Raw genomic sequence first — 1,131 nt, forward strand, 5'->3', positions numbered from 1 at the left:
TAGATATACATTTTCCTACATATGCACACACATCAATAAATAATTAAACATTTACAAATACATATGTATGTGTGTGTATGTGTATGTATATATATATATATATATATATATATATATACACACACACACATATATATATGCATATATATTTATATGAATAAAAATATATACAAATATACATATGTTTGTGTGTGCATGTGTGTGATATATATATCAGAATAATCATCATCTATCATTATCATTTTAATATCTAGTTTCCTTGGCTTGCATGGGTCAGATGGAATTTGTTATGGCAGATTTTTTTGTGGCCAGATCCCCTTCCTGTGTCCTACTCTCACCTATCACCAAGCAAGGTAATATCTCTTCATGACCAGACATGTTCTGGGAGTACTGGGAATGAATGATGCTGCTTGTATGACAGTGATACTCATTTACAATTATCACATGATGTCAAAACCAGGAAACACAAACACACATACACATATATGATGGGCTTCTTTCAGTTTCTATCTACCAAATCCACTCAGAAAACATTGGTAAACCTGGGGGTATGTTAGAAAATACTTACCCAAAGTGCTTTACAGAGGGACTGAACCTGGAACCTGGTTTCAAAACAAATTTCCTACCATATAGCCTATGCCACACACCTACAAACTTATATATATATATATATGACGGGCTTCTTTCAGTTTCCGTCTACCAAATCCACTCACAAGCTCTGGTTGGCCTGAAGCTATAGTAGAAGATACTTGCCCATGGTACCATGCAGTGGCACTGAACCCAGAACCATGTGGTTGGTAAGCAAGCTACTTACCACACAGCCACTCCTGCGCTTACACACACACACACACACACATATATGTATGTGTGTGTGTGCGTGTGTATAGCTAGATAGATAGACAGATATAAATTAATCAAAGGACATACTAAGTATTTCTACCTGTTGGAAATAACAGTCAAAACTCTTATTTAAATCACGAATTATTTGCTCCGTATTATATATATATATATATTGATAGAAAAGGTAAGGCAACAAAATAAAGAAAGAGACCTCGATATTATGTAAATAGAGGAATTTATCTGTAAATACCAAATAATTGTCACATATTATTTATATATATATATATATAT

General features: G+C 33.3%; 1 protein-coding gene across 6 annotated transcripts in view; it reads right to left on the reverse strand.

The window, feature by feature from the left end:
• The window catches only part of LOC106868434 (inversin), a 385,976-nt gene that overhangs the window by 54,785 nt on the left and 330,060 nt on the right, over positions 1 to 1,131 (reverse strand). The window lies entirely within an intron of this gene.

The sequence above is a fragment of the Octopus bimaculoides genome, chromosome 1, assembly GCF_001194135.2.
Source record: "Octopus bimaculoides isolate UCB-OBI-ISO-001 chromosome 1, ASM119413v2, whole genome shotgun sequence".
NCBI classification, from domain to species: Eukaryota; Metazoa; Mollusca; class Cephalopoda; order Octopoda; family Octopodidae; genus Octopus; species Octopus bimaculoides.